The sequence below is a fragment of the Cylas formicarius genome, unplaced genomic scaffold, assembly GCF_029955315.1.
Source record: "Cylas formicarius isolate icCylForm1 unplaced genomic scaffold, icCylForm1.1 PGA_scaffold_7__23_contigs__length_41026272, whole genome shotgun sequence".
NCBI classification, from domain to species: Eukaryota; Metazoa; Arthropoda; class Insecta; order Coleoptera; family Brentidae; genus Cylas; species Cylas formicarius.
This window is the reverse complement of record NW_026844352.1, coordinates 23,967,458-23,983,408: the sequence shown is the minus strand read 5'-3', so window position 1 is coordinate 23,983,408 and position 15,951 is coordinate 23,967,458. Positions and strand designations below refer to the sequence as shown.

Here is a 15,951-nt window from a genome sequence, read left to right as displayed (position 1 = left end):
AACCGATCCCGTAAAAAAAGCAATAAACTTCTGCATAGTTTTAAGTTCTCAATTATTATACCTGGATCTATCGAATCCTACGACCTGATACAAAACAACCACGTTTATAAAATATTAGTTAACAAGTTAACAGATTATTTCTTTCAAAATTCGACCTTAGAACATCATGTGGAATATAATGCCAGAAGAAGGAGAAACTTTTTCTTGAAAGTCCCCCAGCATCTAAATGTGCATTTGGCAAACTGCGGAAGAGTAAAAAGAGATAATTTTCCAATCACTTGGACTAATAAGCAGGCTCACGACAACTGTTCATGATGTAGTAGGCGTGATGAGCACCAGTTCGGTAAAGGAATGTCCAACTAGAAACCCGAGATGGTTTACTTGCAGATCTCAAGGACGTTTTTATTCATTGTCGATCTAGAAAAGAGAAAAGTTAACACCATGCAGCACAAGACTGAGGTGTGAAGCGCAGCTCAATGGTGGGCAATATTCGAAAATGTGATTGTTTCAAAATAAACGAACGATACATTTTCGAGATGGTCTATCCATTATCCATTTCGGTTGTCGCGTAAACATAATCACCTCTCAATATTGGGAAATCCTTCTCCAGAATAAGGCTACAATTCGGGACAATGACCAAAATAGGACAGATGGATTGGAGGAAGTGGAGTTCAATCTAAGATTCAAATCGCGAACAACATACCCCTAGATTACTTCTACAGCATGAAGAATGGAGATATATCCTCGTTGGGGAAGGACAATGCCCAAAATTAGGTATTCTTAAATATTGCAGCAAAGTGCAAAGGAAACCAAAAGGACTACTGGAAAATGACAATATAGTTCAAGTCCAAGAAACAAGTAATTGTATCCCTCCAATTGTCGTTATTTTTAAACAAGATGGTTCTATTCATCATTGCATCAACACTTAGAAATAACTAGACAGTACCTACATTCAATTCCTTTATAAGCAAGCTGAAAATCGGCAAATACTTTTCTAGACAACATTTATTACCGCAAGGGAATGTTTAGATGTTTGGAATTAAGTCGAGTTGAGTTTTACATAGAAAATTTTAATAAACTTTAAATACTATCTTATTCTGACCGAAAACTAAGATCAGTCTTCCTTCAATTTGATTCTGATCAGTGCCTCCAGATTATATAGTTTGCTAGTAAATGTTATCAGAAACTAAGAGTAAGTACTCACAGACACAAAAAGCAAATTTAGGTTTAGTTTGGGAGTCGAACGATTTTCCTTTTATCTGGTCAGTCTGGAATTTGAACAAGTTACAGATCAAATATTTACCACCCCGGTACAGAGTACATACATAGCTTATACTATTTCTGAAGTGGGTGTAGCGAGTAAATGGGATGATGAGGTAAGGAACTGGCTAGGAAAAACTAACCAAAATTCTTGGGATCTTTCGGCATTAGAAGCTATGTAGCTAAGGAGAAATAAAATTATTATGCCTTCCACATTACGAGAATAAATCGTAACATTAGGGAATGAAGGTCGTCCTAGCGAGACGGCCACGAAAAGCAGATTAATACTGTTTCAGAAAAACCTTGGCGGTGATGCCAGGAAATAAAACTTCTAAAGTAAACAACTTCTAACTGCCAGCAACTAACAGAATTATTCTGTAGACTGGGATTTCCAAAATCTGTTAGAAGGGGAAAATGGACGGCAATTTATAAGCTAGGAATTTTACAAATTTTGAAATGAAAATATAGATATAGTTCGATCACAGTCCCTCTTACTGCATGTAAGCAAACGGGGAGGATAAATATTTGAACAAGTCAATTCCGAAGCGACTTCAGATATCTTGACTCAAGAAACTCAAAGAAAGGTTGTCATTTTCCGGTGGTCCTTTTGGTTTCCTTTGCACTTTGTTGCAATATTTAAGAACACCTAATTTTGGGCATTGTCCTTCCCCAACGAAAATATATCTCCATTCTTCATGCTGTAATTAACGATTAACGAAACAAGGACAAAAAGAGAAAGAAAGAGAAGACAAGATTAGCTTATCGTACCAAAAAAATTGGTTGCTCGTTATAACAGGACTTATTACAAAGTGAAAGGTAGAGAAGGAAATAAAGTAACATTATTGAGAGGGGACAAACACAGCAGCAGAAGGAGTTTACCCTCAGAGGACGTCGTCGTAGAACCTAGAGAAAGTTAAACCGCGGAAATTGAAAATTATTTTTTTTCATAAAGCCCTCACTCACTCTAAACCAATTCAAATTAAAAAAGGTTTATTTATCATAAAGAACAAAATTCATAAAAATAGGTTAGATAAAAAGGAGTTCTAAACGATTATAAAAACCGATGATATGAAGTCTCAGAAGTCCCATGCAAATATACTTTAAACTTAATAATAATGTACGAAAATAGGTAGAAATTATTTTGTAATCTATCAAAAAATTATAGAGCTGGAGTGGAACTCTTTAATATCTGATTACATATGACTATAATATCCAGGGTTTAAGGGGAATAAAGCCAGCCACTTTCGTGACTCGTGACTACTTTTTTTTTTAAATGAAAGATGTCACAAACAGAGACGTTATTGCTCCCTGAGGTTTTTAAATAAAAAGTGATTTTGGAAATTTAGCGTGGTCAGTTTTCTTCTAAAACTCACATGTCTTCATGTATGTGTTTTTTATGATTCGATTAGTTAATAGTTTTTCAAAAACATACATAAGAAAATACACTTTTTTATACATAAATTACATAATTTATATAATTATAATTAAATATCAAAATAAACTTGTATATGGTCAATATTAAATGTGCATTGATAATACAACCTTATATCCAATTTCTCATAATTTTCTTATTTTTGGTTAATATGAGCCATATCAGAAGGAAGGAGAAGCAAAAATTGAAATATTAATTACGACATAATTATCATATTCTGTAAAATAAAATTAAAATAATAATTACGAATGACAAAATGATAATGTAGATTTATGCCGCGTATTTGAAATACTCCCTGGGTGATACATATTGTTGAAAACATAGCAAACCCAATAAAATTATTAAAATACAGACAGGGTTTAGCCTCACATTTGGAAATTTGGGATAAAACTAACATTTTCAGTATCATTCTGACTCTAAAAATCTAATCTACGACATTTTTGTTTGTGTCACTTGTTATTTTATTTAAAAAATCCTGCTACAGGCGAGCTTAATTAATATTGGAGATACTCCGTAAAACCATCAAAAATGTGAGGGCGTCGCTAGAAGCAAAAATGAGAAAGTTGCGAAAAGTTTTCGTACGTACGTAAATAGCAACAACCCAATAATTTTCATATCGGTGGGACTTCATATTCGGTATGGTAATTAATAGCCCTTCAAGCGAATCAAAATTAATTCCAGTATCCTACTTTCTCCGCTGAAAATGTCAAAATAATTATCGCACCGTGCTACGATTTTGAACTCAGCTGCTGTTAAACACATCCTTGCAAACGTCGATTATATTTTGATAATCATTTATATTTTCTTAGTCGATGCCATAGATATTTTATAATAGACAAATTTATGCGGTTTTAGCTGCCTTAACGTAAGAAAAAAGAAGAAATACATATAATATTTAGTTTTGGTTATTTTATTTGCCTTCTTTGAAACTATCATCAACTTAGTTTTAAATTACTATTACACTTAATCTACTAAACGAAATCACTATGAGACCTTGAGTGTTTCATTGTGTTGGTACAATCAGGAAACATGTACTCCTTCTGGAATCTTGTTTGGTCATGCATGACAAATCAATACGATGGTTATTTGTCCTTATTTGCGAAATTTTTTCTATAGATTTAATGATTATCGATCTAATCTAATCTAATTAGTTTAAGATTAACATATAATTAAGTTTTCCTCCCGCTCAAGTTCATATACAGGGTGATTTCGAAACTATACATAGGGCAAGTATTGATTAATAATTCATAAAATTTAGGGAAATAATTGCATTGCATAATTGTTGGTTTACGAGAAATAGAAGATAAGTAAAATGTTAAAAAAATGTTCGATGTATAGCTTAGTTGGCAGCTGCATGTTGTTACTTGTATTTGAGTTGACTATTAGCTGGCTGTCCTCGAATAATCCGGAAAACATTGTCTGTCAATTATATTTTAAGTGAAATGATTAAGTTTTCTCCAATCCGCCGCGATGATAATTTTACTTTTTTCTTATGTTTCACAACCCAGAAATAAAAATTTAACACATTTAATAATACACCTGCTAAGCTAGAATTAGGTAACGATGCGTTTTCATAAGCGCTCTTGCTATCGCTTAAAGCGATATTCAGAGTTATAAACATAAAAGTTGAAAGAGCAATCGTAAATGTTGAAAAATATTTAATATTGCTCCTAAGTGGTTACGATTCAGCGATATGCGGCAATTAATTTGAATTCTTGTTTACATATCGCGACTTTTGCAATTGCCAATGGGCAGAAAACATTTTTGCTGTTTCGCCGTACGAGAATATTGAAGTTTATAATTATTTGCGATATTATAATGATGAATTAATCGTTCTTACTTTACGGTTGTACCAACCATTCTTTAAAAACAAATGTGGGTCAAGCTTGTGGTATGTACCTGACAATTAATATCAAAAGACAGAAACTATGATATAAGGGAAAATTAAAAATCTTGGAAAGCTTGATTGTTTGTAACCTGCAACATTAACAACAATATGATTTGGTGGCCAACAAAACGTCAGAATAAAACGTATTATCATTCTCTGGGTACTCTTTGAATTTTTTTTTTACCGCGTTTAGTTCCTTACATCCCGCTTGAGGCTTTGTAAACAGAAGAATTTTGACAAAACACAGAAGGCGGCAGAAACGTTTAAAGTTTAAATTCGCATCCGTCGCATTTGTGGGCCGCATTCTCATTGTGAAGTTGCCTAATTTGCATAGTAGTGAGTTTATTTGTAGTAGAGTACAACTGAAAGCATAAAGGTATCACCAACTGTGAAGATGATCAGCACCAATCTTCACGTTACAAAGACTTACATCGCAGGTACTTAATTAGTAAATTTTATCTAGTATATCTTTATTTTATGTTTAAGTGTTCATTCTTTTGTTATGCCATTTTAAGGACTTCCAGAACACGATGAAGTTACACTTCCGCAGTATACCCAAATATCTGCAAATTTACCTACTCCTTTAAAACTCACAGAGGAAAAAGCATTAGGGTATTTTGTTGGGTACCTAGGACAGAAAACTGGAAAACAATCGTGCGACTGCAAAAAACAATTTGTCACAGTTGATAAAAAATAGATTTTTTAAAATACACAGAGTATTCAGAACATAGGAAAAGATTAAATTATATGAACAAAACATTTGTAAGCAAAATTCGATATGCTTTTGCAATTATGAAATGCATTTCCAAAAATGATTTTTATAAACCTGGTTTTTTTAAATATGTTTTAGAAAAACTTGTCCTAAAAATGTAGTATTAACACCATATTTTCATGACGACATATTTTCTCATATTTAGTAATGATACGGGCGCATAATTATTGTTCCCAAATAAATAGACTATCAAGAGGTTCAAATATAAGGCATACCTCAGCAAATGCGTCAAAAATACATACCTATAAGTAATAGTACATAGACAAACATATTTCGAATTTCCGTCATGACTAACTGTTTTCATGAGTCTTCCAAATTCGCTGTCCCCTGTATATATATATATATATATATATATATATATATATATATATATATATATATATATATATATATATATATATATATATATATATATATATTTTTTTTAGGAACCATTCAAAATACACATTCCTATTTTTTGTATTATTATTATCATGTTAATACCAGATTGAATAAAGCAATAAATCGAAAAGTTTTTATTTTTGGCTTGTTAATCACATACATCTTTTTTTTCCTTAGGCTTATCCTCTAAATTCGACAGCATAAAAATCCTGAACATAAAATTATTGCGAGTATAGTCGCACCAATTTCTAAATTTCGAATTCAAAATTTAAAAATAGAAAGGAATTTGGTTCTGAACTTCGCTACTAGTTTCACATATGGCAATAGATGGCGCTGGCGATGTTTCTATTTCCCATCTATAACCAAAATAATATTGGTCTATGCGTATTATCAATGAATTATTGCAGGAGTCCACAATGTAGATGTAAAATGGTTCCAACTAAGGAAATTTAAGCCCAATTGATCAAAAATTAACCAGGCAAAATGACCGTGGACAACATTAGTAGAAAAATTCGAAATTTTTATGTCACACAATGTCACGATACGCTGCGCAATAAATAAAACTCGTGACTAATAATGCTACTTTATGACACCAGTTTCGTTAATTACTGTTGCGGGACACTTTGAATTCCAACCACTAAGGCTATTTTGACATTTGTCAGTTCTAATATTCAGGTTTTGAAAACATATACAAAAAAAGGCATAATATGCCACACGCTATTAACCTTCTCGTCCCACTTCGCTTGTCCCAAAACAAACTCGTGACTAAAAAGGCGTTTATTAAACTTGGTGGATAATATACTATTATGGCTTATAAAAATTTATAGTTAACAATAACTGTTCCGCTTTGATAAAAGGACACACCATAGCTGACGCCGCATATCTAATGAGCCATTGTACTCGTTTACATACAAAATTAATAAATATTGTCAACAACAAACGACGAATCCGATTCCATTAAAAATTAACTAGAAAGTAATACAATATTACGGAATTAAATTGAGGTGTGGTTTAGGTAAGTAATAAAAATCTGTTGACATATCTTGGAAACGATAAATCAAAGTTTATGCAAAATTCCTAGCGAACCGTTTCTTTTGAAACTATGTAGCGCTTTTGATACAAATAAATATAAGCGACGGATTTAAAATAAATCATTAAAATTAAAAATTGAATTTCCTTTTACGTCCTATATTCTATATTCAGCAGATCGTACGCACTTTTTTCGAGAAGAGCAACCTTGGTGTAGTGGTTTTTTTGTAGAGGACTAAGGGCGACTGTCCTAGTTTGAACTTTTAAGCAAATTAAGCGGCAACCATTTTGTCACACCAAATTATTTATTCGAAATTCCATTTGCTCATTGGATTGGATTTACTTTTTAAGGGACATTGTCCATTGTGCGCATTGATCCCGATAATTCACTAATTAAATTTAAAAAATAAGAAAATTATTTTAGAAGCACCCTGCGCTATTAAGAACTATTAAAATTTCACAAATATTTAATTAGTTATCACATTCTGCAGGTTTATTGCCTGCATGAAATGTAGTAAATGAAAACCTTTTTTCCCATTCTGGCTACAAATGACAGGAATTTCACAAAAATACCTCTCTCTCCAGTCGTTGCTTGATTCCGAGCGTCGTGACTTATTCACGGTGCAAGCCATGCCTCTCTATCCTCTACGGTTCTCATAACTTTCTCTAGTGACATGTTTGTAAGGTCCTTGATTTGGCCTATAAATCTGACTGGTGATCTGCCTCTCGTTTTTTTGCCGTCCACTTTCCTTTGAATCACAATGTACTCCATACTATCCTTCCGTATCACATGACCAAAATATTTTAGTATGCGCTTCTGGATTGTTGGAAGCGGCCTTTCATAATACCAAATATTTAGTTCACTCTGCGCCGTCTAAGGGATTCTTAACATCCTGCGGTAGCATATTATTTCAAACCTAAGATAGATGACAGTGTCCCTTGTTTCTATATCATGAATGTGTGGAAGTTGTATTCGGATTGTCTGAGGTCTATCCACAATCAGCAGACAGCATTTGGAACTATTCAGACGTAGGCCTGATTTCAAACTAGCAGCTTCCACACATCGATGGAGTTCAAACATTTTTTGTTCTGTTTGTGCCAGAACTATCGTGTTATCCGCATATCGAAAGTTTGACACTTTTTTCCCACCAATAGAGACTCCGCTATCCCACTTCTCTAGAGCTGCTAATGATCCATGCTTCGTAGATATTAAAGAGAAGTGGGAGGATAATGCAACCCTCTTTTTCCACGTTGAATCCTGTTGAGAATTGCCCTTCTATAAGATGTTCCTCACTGTACTGTGTCAAATGCCTTGATGTAGTCGAGGAAGCAGAACATAGCTGGTACATTGTATTCGTACACTTTTCCTCTTATTTGTCGAACCTTCATAAGTTGGTCTCGTCTTCCACGATTTGGCACATGGGGAGCCTTTATTGGGAGATAATGAGGTTGGAGTGTTTTTGAAAGCATTTCAACTTTTTTAAAAAGATCTCGATGCATTATTTAAGATCCTGCTGAACGTTTAGCGTTTTTTTTTTATTTAACAATTTGCTTCAAATAATTCAGTTTGCTCACCTTTGGGGTATTCAAAACTGTTTGGAATGGATGATAGCCATGCGCAGACATGATACAACAAAAAGTACATGTGCATCAGTGTTAGTATTAGATGTAAATATCTAACCAATCCATCCTGTATGTTATTGCAGCAAATATTACAGGTTACCAGACTTATCGTTCATTAAAGATGTATTCAAATAATATATATATATATATATATATATATATATATATATATATATATATATATATATATATATATATATATATATATATATATATATTTACTTGTGCTGGGTCTTTTCTATATCACACGGTATATATTTTTGTCAAAACTTTTGGATTCCTTCTGGGTCGGTTTTTGTTGAATCGAACTTGCTAACGTTTCGTCAATCAAACTGTTGACTTCTGGAAACTGAGTTTTGTAAGCCATAAAATTGGATTTATTTAAGTACGGCTAGTATAATAATAACAAATAAAGATCGGCATGTCAAAGGTATTTAACAGAATGTAATCTGTTGATCGTCAGAAAGAAAATGAATCCGGAAAGCTTGAATCAATCCATTTCATCTAGTTAATGCAAAGACTAATCAATCATTTAGTAAGTTTTCCTGATGTAGGCAGCGATAAGAACCCCATTACACAGCAAATTGTGTAACGAGTTTCCTATACTTCCAAATTAAACTGACATATAATTTAATTAAAATTACACTTAATTGAGCCGCTTATTAGTTGATGTTCCTTTGTGGACTGAGGGTTCGTTTATCAAAGCGACATTTATAAACCATAGCATACAAGGACATTTTTTGAACTACACAGGCATTGTTATCAATAAAGTCCAAATACGCGAATGTGCACTTAACCATATCATGAGTCAACTCTACGTTCAGATTGAGCTTTCATTGCAGGAAGCGGAAGTTCACCATTAAATTAAAAATACGTTACAAGCCTTTAAAGCAGTATAAATACTTTGCATTATGCATGTACTCTGTCACGATAAATGATTATTTCTTTGTAAATGAAACGCAGTTCATCGCGAACGGACCCACACGAAAGGAAATGAAGTTCAATATTTTTATTTGTGTCGACGTAACTGACATAGCTGTAAATCAAGTTCCTAGATAGTTTGAGTGAAAAAATATCAAATACCAACTCTCCAATTTGAGGTTTTCAATGCAATCCAAATACAATCAGCTAGTTTTGTTCCATCTGCTTAAGAGAAATTCTCACGATTTATTTGGTATATTTTAGACCTCCAATTTCACCATTTGATTTGATCTTCTGAATTTCATTATTTTTCCTTTAAGATCAGACAACTGAGATAAAAGTTTTCAACTAATATACCGGAAAATTTGAATCTCTATATTTTAAATTCTGTATAGGGTGCGTTAACAAATCATATATAGCTAAAACAGCCCATAAGTGGCGAATAATAGAAAAAAAATGGAAGCCAAATTGTTTCAGTGTTAACACGTTAGAAAATGTTATTTAAAGAAGTTTCTTTTTAATGCCGCCTGTCGCTTAATCAATTACCTCCTAAGTAAACTTACGCATACCGTATGACTCATCTAAGACGCAGGTGATTTATACCATGGTTAAGCAGAGGTTATTGATATCCATATCTTCCAAAAATATTAAAGTACAGGGTGTCTCTTATATTTTCCGAATATTAAGTCCATCAAGGAATTTCAATTTCATATACAATTTAAATGAAAACTATGCGAAGATCTTCGGTTAAGATTAGCGTACTTAGTCAAGACATATTTTAGATTGTTTTAAAAGTGTTCAAGTTATATCTAAAACCTCATTTTCTTATTTGCAACAATATTTATAATTAAATTCATATTAGCCCAACTTATTTTATTTGTCTCAATCTCGCTCATCATAAAATTTCTTTAAAAAAGCCGATAGAAAGGCCTAGAAAACCTTCATTTTTGTTTTGTATTAATCTAAAATATTTTTTGTTGGTAATTTAGTCACGGGTTTGAGAGGGATCGGATGTTTTAAGGTAGATTTTAAAGGCGAATATGATTTTGGCATTTGTCAATTGGGACAAGCACTTCACATATCAGTCAGTAAATGTACCAAAAGCTTCGTAGATCGTAGAGAAAGTATAGTATGCAACTCGTTGATAAACTTTCTAATTAAATTTTAGTTATACGTAAAAGTATTATTTTCTACCAAATTATGTTTTATTAATTAATTTTTCTGCTGCTTCAAATTTGGTCTCACTCAAACTTAAATATCTTTAATATTTTAACCAGCAAATCATTAAATGAATTATTATTACGCAAATAAAATTAATATTGATAGTATATTATGACACCATCGGGGCGAGGGGTTAATAAATTAACGTTTAACAAATGTTGCATATTCTATACTTTTTCTACGGCCAATACTTTTTGGGTACATTTTTGGAAAAGAGCACCAATTAACCAATGCCCAAAGCCGTTGTCAAAGTAGAAAAGTTATTTAAAAAGTGTGTGATACTGTGAATTGATGTTTGCTAATACTAACAAAAATGTGTATGGTCCAAGTGCGTAACAAAAGTCAAACGTGTCAAATAATAAATATTACTAGACTGCTCTTTTATAGAAAATTGAACTCAAAAATTAACAGAATATAAACAGAATGGAAACAGATAGATGATAGATCAGTCCAACATTTTTAATCCAGTTCAGCGTCAGTTTTTAATTAGTGCCTTCTTAGAGCAGTTTTAAGTATATAATATCCATTAATTACGATCGACGTTAGCACCTCTAGTACGTAAATTAATATGTTAGTTAACGAAATGGCGACACCTCGGACTTACATGTTAACTGCTATTAAAGTTCCTGATCCGCGGTGCTTCGTAGTTACCAAACAATTTTGAAAGGTGGAATTTATGTGCCTACAAGTACATTGTAATTCAGTTTACATACTGAGGATGTCAGTGCCGTCCCATTAGGTTTGCCGTCACCGTTTCAGCGTACAGTACCTCGAGGTTAGAGCTTTCATGAATTTGGTTGCGGGTATTATGTTGCTGTTTGTCAAAAATTTAAATAAAATTTAGAAAAAATTGTGTTCCGGAAGAGTCAATTCTGCTTATTTTGGCAATTGAATTGTACAGTCGCAAATTACATCTTAGTGAATCGTCCGACCACTGGTTACTGTTAGCAGAAAAGCAATAAACGTTTTTACACTACGCAATAAAAGGCAATAACAGACGAACTGAACTTAAAAGCATATTTTTTCTTACCAATTATCTAAGATGTTCAGCGGTATGATTTTCTGGTAATTCACTTAAGTATGGTGTAAGTCGCTCCCACAAAAAAAAAACGGTACCAAAAATTCAATAATCGCGAACGAGAGACGTCAAAATCGCGCGCAAGAAGTCGCACTGTTTAGTATTCGCGGCGGATTCCCATAAGACACAAAAAATCCATTCCCACACGAAATGTTGACTCACCAGGCCGACGAGAGTTTGCGAAGTCGGCAATAACTGAAAACAAACCACTCGTGCTTTCATTCAAACACCAAGCCGCTCCCACCACTGAAATCTGGCGTGCTGTGCATCGAAATGTTACGTTTTAACTACGTCGATAGATTAATTAAGTAGTTTTGTTGTCGTATTTTTAGAAGGCTGATGGGTTTTTTTTTTCTCGTATGGGATGCGCTTACCTGAAAAAATAATTTCGCGTGATGGTGCTTGCGTTTTACTTATTCGGACCGAAGATTTGTAGATTCGAATTTACTGCTTATTTTATGGCTTATTTCTGAACTTACGATGTTCAATTAATGTTTAAACCTTCCCTGCTTCCGGTCCAGTTTTTAGAACGGTAAGCTGAGCAAGACAAGCTGTTTCTATAGTTGCTGGTAAAACCTCAGATCAGAAATGAGAGAATTTTATATACAGTGTGTCCAAAATAAGGGCGGCATGGGGATATCGGAACCCATAGAAAATACAGGGCATTTGGGAACACAAAAATTTTGATGATAAATGCATCTATCAAATAATGGAAATATTAAATATGATGCACATAATAGTATATTACGCAACAAGTGAGGTAAACGAGTGACTTAAAAAGTTTACCTAACATGTTGCATACTATATTTTTTCTACGACCGTTAGTTTTTGAGTACATACTGACATGAACGTCAAAATTGACAAATGTCAAAATTCAAGGCGTGGCAAATATCTCCGAAAACATACGATTACTCCCAAACCCGTGCGGTAAAATTCAGGAAATGCCCGAAGTGGCTTGGATCCGTGGAAAACGAAACTGATTTTGTAAAGTGACGCTTCCCGCACGCTAGATTGGTGTGTAATTGAGCATTTTACAGATGGGAGCAGAAAAAACATTTAAAAATCTCTGCGTACCTTGAAAACAAATGTGTTCCAATAATGATTTAAGTTTCTGATAAAATTCTTTAAATCATTCTTAATTTAACCAATTAACAAAATAATTTTATGACAATTGGCACCACTGGAATCCTGTCAAACGTCTTTAGAGAACAATAAATTTTAACATTTTTCATGCAGCCATGAATTCTACAAAAATATAAAAAATGTGCGGACATATGGTATCAGAAATATCAGCGAATTAGTACAACGCAAGTTTAATCAACTACCTACTATCACTAAGCTCCCATTAACTTAATCACCCTCTTTAAATATCAATAAATTTTATAAATAATTTAAAGAAATATTATTAGCTTAATTAATTAATTATAATCATCATAAAATCCTTAACTTGTTATAAAGTGAATAGTGAAAGGGTTTGTTCTAAAGAATTCATATGTTATATATTTTAATTGTTGTAAGCTTAATAACATTAAAAATCTCTGAAAAAGAGATGCTTCAGAGGGCTAGCGCTTTTTTAGGCCTTTCGTCTCGAAAGCACAAAAACTTTTAAAACAGAAAATCGAAAGAAACGAGAACCTTTCCGAATCCGTTAATTGAAATTGAAAAAAAAAACTTGGTGGTTGGTGGGATAATACTCCTTGGTGTTTTCTTAGATGGTTATCTTTTATGAGACAATTTCATAGGAAAACTTACTGTGAAAACAATAACATGATATTTGAATTTAAAGTGCTTTGAAATAGTATTATTTAAATAAAAACAAACGTATAAGCTTTGCTCTACCGACCATATCAGAAGTGAACTTTTTTTATTTTTCATCAATAATTTTTGAGCTATCACTAATGAGCTCAGCTAAATGATATAACTCATAACTCTTGCAATTCTAAATTTAAACACAAATTTGCTTTTTCTGCTTACATTCAAATCAAATCAACATCTGCTCCGAAAGTAGTTAGGTAAATACTAAATTCACCTTAAATATCTCAACTTAAGTAAGAATAGAATCTTCGCCGACCACCTGCTAGCAAAAATGCGATAATATACCTAATTGCTGTTGGTGAAATCCGACGCGCCTTAATCGAAACAATTAGATAGTAGCAAAATTATCATTACTTTACTACTAGCAGCAGGAATATTTTAATGATTCCTCTTAATCCTAAACATCCCCAATTTATTCGTTAATTTTTTCAAATATTGTTCCCAAGATATTTCTACCTCATCGTTTAATTTGGAGGACGCTTTTAATTGTTTAGGTGGGAACTATCCTAGCCGTGTTCTCACATTTCTTTTTTGACATTGTTCACTTTCAGAAACTCTTTTTTGAAAAGCAGGTTCGTTTTTTTTTTCTAAAATAATTTCTGCCTCACTATCGCCCCAAAATTATCATTTTGCATTTGTAATTTTGAAAGCTTTAATGTTACGTGAAACTAGACTCTGAAATTTTATTAGATTTAATTTATTAATTAAATGTGCAATAAATATTGTGAGAGATTTTAATGCACGAGTAAGCAACGAACCTTTTCTAATTCAAAAATAAAATTTTTGCGTCTAATGTTACGTGAAATTAGATTATGATATTTTCATTTGAAGTGCAAATTTTATCAAATGAAAATTTTACAGTGTAATTTTATACAGGGTGTTTTAAACCAGTTGCATCAAAGCTCCCTTACAGATGGCAAATTAGAAAACAACTAATATAGAATAAAAACAGACTTATCTTTGTAATATTTAAATAATAAAGACTGATATCACAAAAAATTGAATTTGGCCTCAGTTTTTGTATAGCAGAAGTCTATTGTCCTATTTTTCTCTACGGCCGCTCTATTGATGTAAAGATGTAATGGAAGGTAATAATATCTTTCTGTCCCTACTCCCAATTCTGCATTGACTAAGCAAGTTCCGTTTTCTTATGCTTGACAGCCACCGGAGCCACGGATATTTTTAAAGCCCTGGTGGTATTTTGACATTTGCCAGTTGTGATCGTCAGTGAATATAATGCTGTTTTACAAAAATACGAGGTATGCTCAAGAAGTAAAGTGACATTTGACTTTTTTTTTTAAGTATTTATTTATTCATCAAAATTAATGTTGATTTCTGGTAAGCACTTTCTGGTACAGCCTTGAGTTTCTTTTTATCTCCATAATCGTTTCAAACTTCCTTCCTTTCATGGATTTCTTTAGTTTTGGGAACAAGAAAAAGTCGCAGGGGGCCAGATCCGCTGAATTTGGTGGTTGAGGCATTGTTCTGGTTTTGTTTTTGGCCAAAACGGTGTGCACGAGCAACGATGAGTGAGCAGGAGTAATATGGTGATGGAAAATCATGACTTGTTTTCTCACAATTCTGGATGTCTTCTTCATATTGCTTCTCACAAACGACGCATAACTTCAAGGTAATAATCTTTATTGACCTTGTGGTAAAACTCTTTATGTACCACACTACGATCATCAAAGAAAACAGTAAGCACAACCTTGACGTTTGATCGAACTTAACGTGCTTTTTTCGGACTTTTGGGTTCTTCCACTGGGACGCCTAGGCTTTGGTTTCGACGGCATGAGCATATCGACGTCGTTTAACAATTCTTGAAGGATGCTTCTCCTTTTGTTCAGAAACGAGCAGTTCCGGAACAAATTTTGCTTCTACAAGTTTCGCAAAAGTTGCATGGCACGAGTCAATACGTCTTCAGTCACTCCTTGAATAACAATTCGATTATTTTTCAACACCATTTGTTTCAATTCTTCAACATTTCATCCGTTATTGGCATGCTGGGGGTCCTCAGCGAGGTTCGTCATTGGAGTCGTCTCGGTCATCTTGGAACAACTTGTATCACTTATAAATTTTTTTTTGCTTCACCATATGCCGTTCCATTTTTTCCACAAAATTTTATGCAAATTCTTTGTGCATTTTTTTTTGACAGCAGAAAATCTCCGAGGACACAAAACACTTGTAACGCTTCTGTCTCACAAAAGAGAAGTAAACTTACAAACTGGCTGAAACTGTAAACATGTGTTAGGGAGCCATGTGCCAACTTAACAAAAAAAATCTCGAATGTACGTAGCCCATACAATTACAAAAGTCACCTTACTTTTTGAACTCACCTCGTATACCTGAAATTTAAACACTCGCTCTGCTCCTGCCTAAACATACTCGAGACTAATTACAAATTTCTTTACAAAAATTTTATTTATCAAAAATTAATGGTTTTAATTAACAACAAACACAAATTATTATACATTAAGGACTATATAAAATGTTTTTTTGGTCACTTTTCAGTAAGGGGAGTAGCGGATTGA

At 33.1% G+C, this 15,951-nt stretch overlaps 2 protein-coding genes across 3 annotated transcripts in view; one reads left to right on the top strand and one right to left on the bottom strand.

Annotated features, from left to right (window-relative positions):
* The window catches only part of LOC132704267 (ras association domain-containing protein 10-like), an 84,578-nt gene extending 72,730 nt beyond the window's left edge, over nucleotides 1-11,848 (bottom strand). The window contains exon 1 of one of the 2 annotated variants that reach the window (XM_060674136.1): nucleotides 11,558-11,848. The gene's annotated coding sequence lies outside the window, so the exon portion shown is untranslated. The remainder of the gene's footprint in view (nucleotides 1-11,557) is intronic. The other variant, XM_060674135.1, reaches the window with a different exon arrangement.
* The window catches only part of LOC132704265 (odorant receptor 49b-like), a 51,771-nt gene that overhangs the window by 7,018 nt on the left and 28,802 nt on the right, over nucleotides 1-15,951 (top strand). The gene's annotated exons all lie outside the window — the stretch shown is intronic.